Source organism: Pteronotus mesoamericanus, unplaced genomic scaffold (assembly GCF_021234165.1).
Source record: "Pteronotus mesoamericanus isolate MK-2021 breed Mesoamerican mustached bat unplaced genomic scaffold, CSHL_Meso_final scaffold_232, whole genome shotgun sequence".
Lineage (NCBI taxonomy): Eukaryota > Metazoa > Chordata > Mammalia > Chiroptera > Mormoopidae > Pteronotus > Pteronotus mesoamericanus.
In genome coordinates this window covers 11,203,427-11,217,361 of record NW_026555311.1, presented here as the reverse complement: position 1 = coordinate 11,217,361, position 13,935 = coordinate 11,203,427, and the positions used below count along the sequence as shown (strand labels likewise).

The 13,935-nt window shown below is 41.4% G+C and overlaps 1 protein-coding gene across 2 annotated transcripts in view; it reads left to right on the top strand.

The window, feature by feature from the left end:
* NFKB1 (nuclear factor kappa B subunit 1) overlaps nt 1-13,935 on the top strand; it is a 123,393-nt gene that overhangs the window by 63,132 nt on the left and 46,326 nt on the right. The window lies entirely within an intron of this gene.

The window sequence follows — 13,935 nt, the reverse complement described above, 5'->3', positions numbered from 1 at the left end:
TCTTCATTAAAAAAAATTTGTTTTTCATTTTGCTGCTCTGATTGTTTTCTGCTACTTTGTCTTTCAAACTGCCGGTTTGATCCTCTGTTTCATCCAACCTACTGTTTCTAGTGCATCCTTCATTTCAGATATTGTATTATTCATTTCTGACAGGTACTCTTTTATGTTTGGTTTCTCTTTGTTGAAGTTCTCACTAAGTTCTTTGAGCATCCTTATAACCATTTTTTTAACTCTATATTTAGTAAGTTGCTTACCTCCATTTCATTTAGCTTTTTTTCCTGGAGATTTTTCTTGTTCTTTCATTCGGGGCATGTTTCTTTGTCTCCCCATTTTGGCTGCCTCTTCGTGTTTGTTTGTATGTATTAGGTCGTAGGCAATTTTCAATCTTTTTAATCTCATGGCACACATAAACTAATTACTGAAATTGTGTGGCCCATGAAATATATATATTTTTTACCAATCTGACAAATATAGGTATAATTTTGATTTATTCACACCAGGCATCTGATATGTTGGCTGTTACTCTTTATTTGACAATCTAAGGGAAAAGAAGTCAGTGCCCCTGACTAAATAGTCAGGTATTGAATGTTTTAAAAATTCTTGCAATACACCGGTGTGCCTTTTGTGGCACACCAGTTGAAAATCACTGTATTAGGTAGATCTTTATGAGTTTCAGTCTTGTTAGGATGGCCTTATGTAGTAGGTGTCCTGTGGGACCCAGTGGTGCAGTCTCCTTTAGCACCTGTTCTGAGTGCTTCAGGAAAGCCTCTTATATGGGTTATGTGGGCCCCCTTTTGTAATTGAGTCTTGAATTCTGTTGGCCTGTTCATGCATGAGGTTGACCCTTAGGTTGGCTGACTTTCAAAATCGACCCATACCTCAAAGTATGAGCTGCCGTGTTCATTACCCACACAAAGTGAATTTGTCTCAGCAAGGCCTTGTGCCTCCCGAGATCTCCCTTTGGATATGTTGTCTGTGAAGTTCATTGAATCCTGCTCTGAGTTGTCTGAAGCTGGCCACTAGGTGTTTTGGTTCTGGGGCCTTTTGGGAGGGCCTCTGGTCAGCCCAATGTCAGCTGCTGCCTGTGACTGGCCCTGGGCAACCTGCTTGGGGCTACAAACTGATCCAGAGTTTGTGGCTGCCTCTACTAGGCTTCGGTGTGCACAGCAAGGACCAAGCTGCACACCAACACTAGTTTGATAGGCAGGTCAGCGAACGTCTCAAGGTACTCTAAGATCTGCCTCTACCGGTCTCTGCTTGTTGGGCTCAGCCTCCAGGAATTGGGAGGATATGACTAGTGGATCTCCCATGAGGAGGAAGTGCCAGTCAGGCTTAGGAAAAGATGGGAACAGAGCCCACACCCTGAGCCATACAGCTCAGTCCCGTTGTGGATTCTGCCCAGACTTCAGCAGGGTGGAGCCACCAGGAGCCAGAAGGGTAGGGTTTTCGGAAGCCCAGAGAGTGGGGCTAGTGGATCTCCCATAAGAGGGATGTACCAGTAAGATTCGCAGAAAAGTCAGGGAAATGTTCCCCACCGCAAAGCCACACAACTCAGTCCTTGTTACCCCCTGCATCTGCACAGGCCTTATACCCTAGGCCAGGCAGCTCTCTCCTCAACAGGACTCAGTCCCCACTGGGTGGGGCTACAAGAAGTACAGAGAGTGGGGCTATTGCTTTTCCTCAAGCTGATGCCATTTGGAAGGGAATGCTCTACCCAAGAAAGATGGCGTCTGCAGTCTGGGAGAGTGACTCAGCATATGGTTCCTTTTGGCTGTCCCTTCAGCTCTCTCCCTAGAGCCACAAAATCCAGTCTCTTCTAATACTGCTCTAGTCTACTTTGTCCTCCCTCCACCAGAGTCCAAGGTGAGTGGTTACATGTGAGATTTTTTTGTGTTGACCCCCTTAGGGGGACTGTGTCTCTAGCAGACCCTGGTTTCTCCCTGGAGGACCGAATCCCTTCTTAGTGTCACAGCCAGATGTTATGTGGGTGCCTCTTCCCAGCTCTGGGGCTCTTGGCTGGGGAGCCTGACTTGGGGTTGAGACCCCATGCTCCTCAGGGGGAACCTTTGCAGCTAACATATCCCTCCGGAATCTCATCCACTGCTTGTGGGAGAAGGGCCAGCCCATTTCTCATTTCTACCCGTCCTATCATTCTCGATGTGGCTTCTTCTGTAAATTCCTGGTTATAAGACTTCTCTTCAGCTAATCTTCAGTTAGTTATTCAGGGTGATTGCTTGATAATGTAGTTGTAGTTCTAGTTTAGTTCCAGGAGGAGGAGAATGTAACATCCACCCACTCTGCTGCTATCTCGGATCTCCAAAGCCAGTCTTTGATGGTTGTTTGAAACACACCTTATCACCTTGGCCAGACCCCAGCACAATAGTAAATTGTATGCCAGGGCTGAGTTATACCTGGTAATTAAATTTGTAAAAATTAAAGATGTTTTATCATCTCTGCCACCAGTCTGTCTATAAAGGAAAGTTACTTTTCTCATTAGAAAAGGCTAAGGGAATATAGGTACTTCAAAAAAAATAACAATAACCTTCTTATAAATAAAAATACTGCAAGGGTTCAATGTTCCCAACTGTGATTTCAAGCCGGGGAGTTAGTAAAATTCACAAGTTAGTTGGCTTCATGCACTCACCTTTGCTAGGACCCTTCAGAAACTCCTCAGGTCGTACCTTATAGTTACGTTAGTGAGGAGAATCCTGCCACTTGACATAACCCTTCAACAGACCTGAAGGCAGGGTAGCGTGGTGGGCCCCGCGGTTAGCATCCTTTCTGAATGCTGTCTGGGAGCTCTTCATCACTTCGCTGTGCCCTCCTTCCTCAGAGTAGCCTGGCTTTATTAAGGCATTAGTTCTTTAAAAAAATATTGGATAAATAAAGGTACTGGTTCTGTGCTGGGAGCTGGAGAAATATAAAGAAGAATAGCGCCTTTGTCTTCAGGGATCAATTGGTTTAATAGAGGAACTAAGATATGTCCTTAAATATTTGACATATGATAATATTGTTTGTTCTGTTCACTACTAGATAACCAGCACCGACAGCTGCCATGTAGTAATTTCTGAATAAAAAAGTTTTTGAAGGAAAGAATGAGTGACCAAATGGCTCTAAAGTAAAGATAAACTTATACAAGCCAGCTAGTTGGGGTGCTCATAAAAGACTTTAAGGCAGAAATTGCATTGTAAGTTGAATCTCAAGAGAAAGGTAAAAATTTGAAAGGAGAGACCTAACTAGAGAAGGCAGCCTAAGCAGAAAAATCAGCCACAATGGCTCAAAAATAGAAGTTGCTGAGAATGAATGGAAAGGTGGGATTAAGGCTGGACAGGTATGATGGGTCCAAATTGTACAGGGCTCATGAATTTCCACTGGATTTTGTAGAAAATGGAGAGATCACCTAAGTTTTAATATAGAATTGATATGTTCTAATCAGCATTATGCCTTAGAAATATAAATCTGGTAGCAATCTGCTAAGGGACATTAGAAAGGCACAGAAACATGAGCTTAAAGAATTGCGGTGATTCTTCATGAGTTAAACTCAGAGTTAGGGCTGAGACCGATAAACGAAAGCAATAAGAATAGAAGAAAGGGACACAGGTCAGCGGTTTGTTGGGGTGCAGGGGTGCCACCTGGCCAAAATTTGGGAACCAATTACACATAGAAGACAACAGAGGACACCAAGATGAAAGGAGGAGTTCGGTGGAGCTGCTTAGAAGGTGGTGCTCCATTTAATGCGGGGTAGAGTAGGTGTTAGAAGGACAGCAGTTTGTTCCGTCTTGGGCAAAGTGAATTGTAAAGATATTATGGACAGGAAAGTAAGCACATGAGATTTAAATTACGAGTATCTGAATGGAGTAGTAATTAAATCTGAGAGATCAGATAAGAGTGTCAAGAGAGTGATCATGGCAAAGATCAGAAATGAACCAAGGACAGATTTCTAGCGAAACTTCCCTCTGAGGAAGAGGAAGAGTGCCTTCGCAGAAGTGTCCCATGAAGCATGAGGAGAGAATTTCAAGGAGGGAATGGTGGCACATCCCTGGCTTCACACAGGTTAGGATGAAGAAGAAGATAGGGCTAGTGGGTTTGGAAACATGGAGTCAATCGTGACCTTTAAGCATTTTTTCATTTGAGGAAAGTAATTAATTCCTATAGGGCTACAGATTAAATAGGAGTTTCAGCATTGGTGATTAGAGCTTTTCTTGCATATTTGGTAAGGAAAAAGAGAATGGCACTCAAGCACATTGTAAGTACCTTTTAAGTACCTTTCTCATTGAATTTTAGAGGAAATTGAATGGAAGACAGGTTCTGCAGGTCTTATTGTAATTCCTGGCCCGTAGGTTTCAATAAATGCTAACTGTTACAGTTGTCATCATCATCATCAGCGGAGGGGTTCTGTGGAATAAGAGAGAAAAGTGTGCATGTTTTGTGGACTAAAGGGAAGAGTCTGTTGGAGAGGGGGGGAGGAGGGTAATTCAAGGAGATTTGGAATAAGGATGACATTAAGGGCAAAACCAGAGTGGTTAGTCCTGGAAAAGGGAACATATCTCCATTTCCCTGAATTAGAAGAGGATATGTGAAATAATAGGTACATTCTGAGCCTGAGTAACAGTAGAAGAGAGGCTGAAGAGACACGCATGCAATGGCTTCTGTCTTCTCATTGAAGTCAAAGGAACTCTCAACTGCAGATATCTGCTTAAGCATGAAGAGATGAGAATCGTGTCATTTATCTTGAGACACTTAAAATTATCTTCTTTAAACATGAAAATTTGATTATGTATGTATATTCACATTTTACGTGTGGGAAAACAAGTCAAAAAGGCTAAGTAACTTGCCCAGGAGTGCACAGCTAGCAGCGGCAGGCGCCACAGTTCAGAGCGGGTCGGTCCGACTCTAGGGTCTGTGGTCTTTATTGAAAGGGAGCTCAGCAGTTTGAGATCATGACTGCATCATAATAAGGTCCTGTGGGGTGGTTATTCCTGTCAGTCACCAGAATGACCATCATAGAAAGTGCCTCTCATTTGAGGAACAAGAGGATGTAAAATTGGGGTGAATCGGTAATGTGAATTCTGGGTACCCCTGAGGATGATAATAAGGCAAGAAATAGAGAAAATGTTTGAGTGAAGTGCTAAGACTTCAGTACAGTGGGCAAAGGCCTTATGGGCAACAGCAATTAGGGTGGGAAGAGGGAAAGACAGGGGGCTCTTGAACTTTAAGAGGAGAGCTGCTGCCTTGGTTTTCCAAGGACAATGATTCAGGAGTCACCTTCCCTTCACTTTCTCCCAGCCGCCAGAATTCCTGCCTCTCAGCAGTTGGATTCTCTCCCCATCCAGAGCACCCTTTGCCACCTTAGGCTAAGGTCCTGCCCTGGTCAATAATAATCATATCCTAATTTAAGTAGCCTACTGAGAGGCTACACTAGGATCTAGACCTTTTTTAAAAAAGACAAAATAACAAAAGGAAGAATATAGTTCCCTTATTTTTACCTCTTACCTAACACAACTCTTTATATTTTCATAAATTGCCTTCCATAGATAACATTATAATCATGACTTATTCAATCATGCATTCACTAAATAATTAATTATTGAATGTCCACAATATGACAAATATTGCCAGCACTGGGGATATAACACAGAAGAAATCAGTATCCCCACATTCATAGAGCTTCTATTCTCATGGGGAAGATAGGAAACAATGAAAATTCGTAAAACGTGTGGCATTTTAAATAGTATTGAATACTGGGAGAAAAATAACGCAGGATAAAGGAGGACGGAATGCAGGGGTTGGAGTGTGGGAGTGGGCGCAGTTTGCAGAGGGGCAGGTGATCAGTGAAAGCCTCCCTGAAAGAAGGCCATCCTGCCAAGCCTGAAGGAAGGTGAGAGAACATGCAGGAAAAGGGTCCTCAGCAGAGGACAGCAGACACAGGCGCTTCCAGGTCGGAGCCAAGCTGACAAGGTCAAGAACAAAGAGCAGGGAGGTTTAGGTGGCTGCACAGAATTAGTAAGAAACAAACTGAAGAGGAAAAGGAGGGTTAGATTGCCCAGGGCCTCATGTGCCATTGTAAAGACTGGCTTTTAACATGAAAAGGCACTTGAGGCTTTGGATTGGGGTTGTTTTTTTTTAACTTCTTGTATGGAAAATGTCATATATACACGGAATAATATAATGAGTCCCCTTGTGGTACTAAATCGTTCGGCGTCACCAGCTTTCGCTTTTGGAGAACTTTGAGCAGAGTAACAAGCCTGGCATGACCTGACTTGAACAGAATCATTCAGGGCTGTGGGGAAGGAAGCGGGGCAGGCACAAGAAACTTAGATTGGAACAAAAACTCAGGAAACAGATCCTGGAGGCCTGAAACCAGTGAGTGGCAGTGGAGGGGTAAGAAGTGGTCAGATTCAGGGCATCTTTTGAAGGTCTGACTAGATATTATATTGTTTATGCTTTGTTCATAAAAAGAATTTGAGAATATACATAGTAGAGTAAGAAGGGTAAGAGATATAGGAAAAAATGGTACCAGAACACCACTGTTTTAAACTTCATTTTCTGCTAAGAATGAACACAAGTTCCCAATGCAAGTGGCTTATAAATGAACATTTGTAACACAGTTCATCCATAAATTACAAATTGCCTACTCCTCCCATATTCTTTTGCAACTATGGTTAATTGGGCCGGATTTAGTTGTAATTTGTTAATGAAGTAATGACATCTTTTGAGGTACAAGTCCCCAAAAATTCTTGGAGGTAGCAATAGTATGTGACCTCCAAGAATTTTCTGAAAGAAGCATGATTTATAAAAAGCTATGTGTGATGTAATGAAACTTAAAATTAAAACAGAGCAGCAACAAAAAAAAAAAAGGAAGAAAGAAAGAAAGACAGACAAAAGAAATTCCAGGTCAAAGTGTGACAGAAAACTCAAACTTTTTCTTTTTTTCTTTTTTTTTTAAATTACAAAAGGAAATTTATTTCAAAAGCATAAGGGAACATTTACTTTTGAACAAGGTGATAAACAGGTGTCTTGCAAAAAAAAAATCATGAGAAAGTTTTTCATCCAAATTTTTTAAGCAAAAAAACCTAAGTTGTGCACTATTTATTGCCTCAGGAAAGGGAAGGAGAACAATGAGGTGGTAAAGCAGAAACACAGTCAATTCAGTATCAAACTTGAAGTAGAGTCAATTTCTGCTTACCTTTGAGTTTACAAATATTCTTTAAAAAAAAAGAGGAAAAGTTACACTTAATGTTCAAATTTATATAACTGTAATCTCAATATAGTTCCTGTGCTTGAAATGGCTTTAGGCTACTGGCTGGTCTGCCTCTGAGGTCCAGACTACCTGGTCACAGAGAAAACTCAAACTTTTAAAGCGGAGTTATATGTATACAAACGTTTTATTTGTCTTCTCTGTAGAGTTGATGAGACCCTCTCAGCTTCTTTACTTGTATTTAATGGTGCAGTTTGCCCTTCTAATCCCAGCCTAACATTTGCGCCATGCGTGATGTTACTCAAACAAGTAGGGCATTGAACAACGTGAAAGAATGTGAACGTATTGACACAGGTCCAGGAGCACTTTATGTAAAGACAACCATGTCGTCCACAGGGAGTGGGTCACGAAGGACATTTTCGTGTCATCCCACCTAACTGAGAACACCACATTTATATTCAGAAGACTCAGGATGGCTCCCAAGGTCCTTTGTGTCCTGGCCGTCTGACTTTGTGTTATGTCACTTGTTAATCTATCTGAACTTCTGTTTGGTTATCTTCAGAATGGGGAGGATAGTGCCCATGGTCTACCTCACAGAGTCATCGAGAGGCCCGGGGGTGACACTGACTGTTTGTAAATAAAAGAGAAGGAAAAAAACTAGTGCTTCCATGGCACCTGCCATGGGCCAGGCACTGAGCAGTGCTCACAGCAGCCCTCTCAGGTCACATTACAATGTGGGTCATGAGGCCCAAAGAGGTTCTTGAACTTGGGTAAGGCCACTGACCTGGAAGAAGAAAGAGCTGGTATTTAATCCCAGATTGGATCAACCTGAAACCCCTTCCTTTAAAAAAACAAAACTACCTTTACCGACCACCTTCCCACTCTATGCCAGAAACTGTGTTAGACATGGTTCATACTATCTTGTTTAATAAAGGTTATCCTTTACTTCTGGGTGCTCAACAAATAAGAAATACCAATAAAACCTGACTGTTGTTCATCACTGAGAGAAGACATATTATGAAAACAATGTTCTTCTATTTATCTTCTCCTTTCCCCTCCCCCCTCACTCTCCTTTTCCCCATCCTCTTCGTCATTTTGTATTCTGACTTGCAACCTAACAAAGAAGAGTCAATGCATAGTTTAATAATGTCTATGGCATGATGTTTCTTATGAAGGAAGCTTCCTTGCAAGAGTGCACTTCTGCCACCTCACAACTCGTTCTGAGACCTCTTTCTCACAACACACACCAACAAAACTAGGCGAACAGGTTTTTCAGGAATAACTGTCATGTACCAACACTGTGCTGCACAAAGGAGAGCTACGGAATATTAGGCAGACTGACATACAAAAGAAAAAGTGATGAAGCCATATGGCACCCAGTGTAATGCAAAATGTGAATAGGCTTTGGAAATGGACAGGGCCAAGTTCAAAGGGCCGCCCATTCAACCCAGCTGTAGAAATGATGGCAGTTTACTGCATCTTAATGTGCCTTGGCTCCCTTCGCTGTGGAATGGGGTACCATTACTGACCCCACAGGGCTGATGTGAAGATTGGCCGAGTTAACACGTTTCCTTCTCTTTCCTTCCATTAAAACGGTAAGTTAGGATACACACACACACACACACACACACACACACACATATACACGTGCACGTGCATGGAATTTAACAAGCAAGAGAGGTAAGACAATAACCCTATAGTTGCCAATTGGTTTTACCATTTTTTCATTGCAGTAAGTTGCCTGTAGTTTTCCTTCCCTATTCCAATGACATTCCCCCAACAAGAGACAGCAGTGGAGTTTTGTGGGCTATAAAGTGGTGAGGACTTGCCCTTGAGGAATGGGTGGTTTCAGGTAGAGAAGAGAAGGCAGGGACACACCCAGGTGGTAGGAACCACTTAAAGGAAACTCTGAGACATGGTGGTGAGAATGACTGAGGAGATAGTAAGTGGGACTCTCCACAGAGCCTTTGCACATGCTGTTCTTCCTTTCAGGAATACTGTTCTCAACCCCCTCATCTCCTCCTCATCCCTTCCCTTGTTCCTCTCCTGTTCTCTCAGCCCTCATTACTCCCTCAGGATGCTTTCTCGCACTTCCTGACCAGATCATATCCCTACAAGATATGTGCTTTGTCAGGGCCTCACTGGTTCACATTTGCATTTATTGGTGAGGTTCTTTGATTAGTATTGGTTGCACTCTTTAATTCCCATAAGAACAGGGGTCCTGTCTGTTTTATACTCACTATGTGTCCCTTCATTCCCTGGCTTAATGCAGGGTGTGAAACAGAGAGGGGCTTAAAAATCCTCTTTGACTAAATGGATACATTTTGGTTATCAGTGAGGTAATAGCCAGGATAGGAGAGTTGATGTTTGAGATTGCTAATCCCATTAGGTTCTGGGTAATATATCAACTCATTTAATCCTTAAAAATAATCCTGCGAAATAAACTATGTTACCACTTTCATTTTGGGATGGAGAAACTGATATTCCGAGATGTTAACCACTTTTCCCTGCTGACCCATCTAGTAAGTGGCAACAGAGGGATTTTAGCCCAGCACTCTGGCCTCTGAGCTCTTGGAATTAACCACAGTGCTCTGCTGCTTTAGGGATATAGGACAAAGTTAAGTGCGCAAAGTCAAGATAGATTTCTGTTTGAAAACTGGATTATTTTCTCCTCCACCTCTTCTTTAATTATCATCATCATTGTCATCACTTTATGAGAAAAACTAAGCAGAAAAGAACTACTTCATGTGTTATGTCTTAGATTCATGTTGACTTTCCATTTTGCCAAAGTGATTTGGTCACATTTACTCAGCAAGTAAACGGAACGTTTCAAATTCTAATTCCCAGAAAATTCTGGGCCACTTCTCTTAGTCACCTTTAAAGAATCAGTGTGTACTTGGCCAGAGCATGACAGAGTTGTTTTAAATAAGAGGAGGTGATTTGACTAAATTTGGTATTATGAGACCTTGATTTCTATTTCTTACTCAAAAAGCAGATCTAGCCTATGGTCATCAGTAGGTACTGAATCATAAAGCTCCTGAAAGAAAGGCTTAATTTCATCAAGGAAGCCACAAAATCCTGAGCATCCCCAAGAGTGAGAGCTATTACTAAATAACATAATTATTGCTAGAAAATTTTAAAAGCCCAATAAAATGTGGCACTCTGATAAAAAGACTTACCCCGGGAATAAAAGTGGCTTTAATTAGTCATTTATACTACCACCTGCCTTCAGATAGGATTTTTTTTTTTTAAATCATCCCAGAGAAGTTGTATTATTTAAAGATCTCTAGGTAGAGGAGTACATTATAGTAATAAGGTATTAATTAACACTTGTGTACTACTGTTACTTACTGGAGAGTGTCCTAAAGACTTCACATGCATTAAATTCACATGTATTTAATTCTCACAACCAACCTGTGAGGTATTATTATCGCCTGTTTTACTGATGAGGAATTGAATACTGCCCGAGGCCACACAGCAGGTAAATGATAGAACTGTCTTTCAACCTAACTAGTCTGCCCATTAAGTACTTGCTCTTAAAATGTCCCCATGAGAGCTGATTACTCAAGTTGTCATCTTTGTCTCCTTGGCTATAACTGAAAACTCAACTTGTGTTTAAACCGTTAGTGTTAAATTAAGAGCCTGAAATGTTCAAAATCTTCCAAAAATAATCCAACCTTTCTGGAAGATACAGTTGCTTTCTATAACCTTAATTTTCAAGGGAACCACTATTCAAAGAAGTAAAAGGGAAGCCGAAGAAAAATAATCAAATTTTCCATAGGGCAAATGAATTTCGGAATCACCTGCAAATAGTTTTCAGCTGTTGTGGCATTTTATAAAGTATCTGCCCCTCCCCCACCCACATTAAAATCCTGTTGTCCTCATTTGCCATATAATTTTAAAATAATACCATTTTTTTTACTGTTTCATACTTCAGCTTTCTTCTTTCAGTCGGTATTTTGGAAAGTCCACAAAACCCAGAGCCCTCCCTGCCGTCGCCCTGTGGTCTGTGTAAAAACCAGATGATGCCATGCTGACTTGAGCTCTTTCAAATGGCCCAGAAAGCACGTTAGTCACTGGCAAATTTTTCAGGTACCTTTACCTCAGAGACTACTCAGTTCCTCATTCTTGCCACTCTTTGATCATGAAGTAAATAGCAAGATAGAGATGTGAGTACTTCTCAGGACACCTCCCACCTCTTTCCTTGAGCTACTGATTCCTTCATAGTGGTGACATTGAAGGGCCCGGATATCCAAAGTGACTGGGCTTTAATTGCTAGATTCTTTCTGGTATCCTGCTTAAGTGGAAAGCCTACCCAGTTTCACCTAAGTGAAGCATTTCATCATGCCTTACACTGTTGCATCTCTGTGCTTAGTGCTTTCACTGTTCATTTACTCCTGAAGAAATCCCTGTAGAGATGTCATCATAACAAAGACTAATTTCAGGTGTCAGCGCCAAAGGCACAAACGGGAGTCAGTGATCCAGGGAGTATGTAGGATCAACAGGCAACTTTGGAACGAGCCAGAACCTTTCATTCCCTCTCCTGCCCTGAAGGGCAGAGACTTTCTGCCTGTTATCAAGGGAAAGCACTAAATTCATAATTAGTTTTATGCTCAGAGGGTTTTTTAAAGTGCTATGTGTGTTTAAGAAATTGTTTATTTGTGCTTTGAGGTGGTCAAAACCACATTTAATCCTAAGTGTGTTTTGTAATTAGCGTGCTCTACAAGGAGAGGAGACCACTCCCACAGGTGGCCGTGCTCCCTGGGAAGGGCTGTTAGAGGTTCGGAAGCAAACTCTTGCATCAGCTCTGAGTCAAGGTTCAGGCAGAGAAGCCCTAAGGTTTCCGGGCAGGGGGGGGTGAACACACACTTTTGGTTAGAAAGAAGTCTGTCTTTTGCTGGGGGTTGTGGATCTTCTCTCCCCAAAAACCCTCTGGGGAGTAACCCCAGCTCTTAGCAACTTCTCCTCAAGTCCTACATGAGAGATTGGATTTGGGGGAAAATCCATACTGAAAAAACCCTAACAAAACCTGCATCAATGGAATCTGAATCTATTTGATGATATTATAGAAGAAATAGACTGGTTGAAAGGGATTCTGTCTCTTTATAAGAAATTTTATTGACAAGTGTAGGTTCTTCCTCAAGTTTGCTAGATGGAATTCTTATCTATTGGGTTGGCCAAAATGTCCATTTAGTTTTTTCCACAAAATAAAAGACATTTTTCATTTTCACCAATAACTTTATTGATTTGGATATTTTGAGTATGTCAGCTATCTCCCATGTGGTATAATGTTGACTGTTCTCTATTAATGTCTCGATTTGATCGCTATCAACTTCTACGAGTCTACTTGACCATGGAGCATCCAACAAGAAATCTCCAGCACAAAACTTCGCAAACCACTTTTGACACGTTCAGTCAGTCACAGCACCTTCTCCATACACTGCACAAATCTTCTTTAGCATTTCAGTGGTGTTTTTCCCTTTCTCGAAATAATAAAGCATAAATGCCAAAAATGTTGCTAATTTTATTCCATCTTCAATATTTAAAATGGCTACACAAAAATTCATCAATTTTGACAAGTTTTTTAAATGCATACTGATGCAACAGCTGTCACAATCCAACCTAACAAAATTGTTTTGAATAAACTTAAAGACAACTAAGCATTACTAGAGCCATCTTACAGAAAAGACCCCACGAACTTTTTGGCAAATCCAATACTTTCTTTCCCTTCTGAGCTAAAGACTGCTTGTAGAGATTTAAATATTTCTAATGATTGTGTAGTTGAGGGACTGGGTTTAAGTCATGCACTTCCTCAAAAAAGAGACAATGTGAATTTAGGAGACAGGGTGGCAAACTCTTAATCCTGAAAGACCTGTGTACCAGGAAACCTGCTCAGCTTTAGGCAAACTAGGAGGGCTGGTCACCCTTTGAGGAGATACAGTGCATTCCCAACAGTATGGCTGAATTTTTAACAGGATCCTGACTTCTGGATTCAGAAACATAAAAATAAAGCCATAGTCTTTTCTGTTAATATGGTTTTTCAAGGAAGGAATCTGGTCTGCTTCAGGGGCCTGAGGACCAATGAGGGAGAATGTGTGTCCAGCCTCTCTTTGCTTAAAATGTAATTATCAGCCTGACTGGTGGCTCAGTTGGTTGAACATTGTCCCATGAAGCAGAAGGTTGCCAATTTGATTGCCAGTCAGGTTGTAGGTTCGGTTCCTGGTCAGGGTGCGTACAAGAGGCAACCGAATGAAAAGTCTCTCTCACATCAATGTCTCTCTCCCTCTCTTTTTCCCTCCCTTCCCTTCTCTCTAAAAAATAAATAAATAAATTTTTAAATGTAATTATCCCCATGCTATTTCCTTTTTATTGCTTTTATTATCATTTTAATGATAATAAAAAAGACAAGTTACCTTAAATGAAAAACTTGATTGTGTAAAATAAGATCTAAATACGTGTCAGATCTAAGGATTTGCAGCTGGGAAGTACACTTATTTGAACTGAAGAAATGGACTAAGACCTGGGGCATACGTAATTCAGTTATCAGAGCTCATAGCAGAGAGTGCTAGTGTGAAGTCTCCTAACAAACCACCACAGGTCCAGTCAGCGAGCTTGAGTGTCCGCTGACAACCTTCACAGCCAGGCTTCTGGCAACACTCTCTCCTGCCCAGTCTCGTGGCAGATACATAGGGCACGCGGTTCCTGCTCACTTCTCTCCTTCCCTTGATTTCCATTAT